Genomic DNA, 995 nt, shown 5'->3' on the forward strand with positions numbered 1-995 from the left:
CAGGGTTGTGTCATCTGCATAACACAGGTTGTTGATGATTCTTCCACCAATCCTGATGCCACATTCCTCTTCGTATAGCCCAGCGTCTCAGATAATCTGTTCTGCATACAGATTGAAAAGGTATGGAGACAGGTATCAAAATATACCTGTGCACCACAGTATGGTCTTATGGGACTATGGATAATATTTTGTCTCCATACTTAATACTGTTTAATTTTCATACAGACAACATGAATCTCATAAAAAAGTAATTTTAAAATTAGGTTTTTTAAATTTTTTATTTTATACTGGTTTGCTTACAAAGTTCATGTGCAATGTTTTTCACACAATCTTCATTCACACTGTGTTTCATACACTCACTCAATATTAGGAATTTTTTTTCCTCTCAAGGATAAGAAAGCTAAGTTATGGAAGGGAAATATATGATTCTTACCTATTTGAAGTATTTGAACTGCCAGAGCTTTGTGAATCTCTGATGTGATACTAAGTCAGCGAAACCTTTTCTTGATAGGATTTCCAGAAAGTTTTTGTGTTGTAGCACTGAGCTTTTCAAAATTTTTGAAAGTTTGTGAGCAAATATAAAGAGGAATAGTTTGTTCTGGTATTGAGGCCACAGTAAAATCTGGCTGATTTTACTTGATTGAATTTATTTGCTTCTTTTGGGATGTGTTCATAAGGTTCAGAGTGTGGAAAGAACTTTCTGACCTTCCAACTTTTTTTCCACAGCTGTGTTCGTTCACCTTTAACAAGATAGAGTTGAGTTGTTTCAATTTTTTTTTTTTATTGAGACTTCTTTGGATGTTTACTTTAAAGTAGAGAAAGAAAGGGTTTTTAGTTTGGAGAATATAAAAAGGACATTTTTTTGTTCCGAAACATTTAAATTTTCTAGTGTTCTACTTTTTAATTTTGGAAACACAGCCGTTTACCTAATTTTGCTGCTATTCAACAAAAGAAATTTTAACTTTGAAATTGCTACCACTCTCTTGTTCTTTTTA

The sequence above is a fragment of the Elephantulus edwardii genome, unplaced genomic scaffold (assembly GCF_000299155.1).
Source record: "Elephantulus edwardii isolate Elephantulus edwardi_28Jun2011 unplaced genomic scaffold, EleEdw1.0 scaffold00189, whole genome shotgun sequence".
Lineage (NCBI taxonomy): Eukaryota > Metazoa > Chordata > Mammalia > Macroscelidea > Macroscelididae > Elephantulus > Elephantulus edwardii.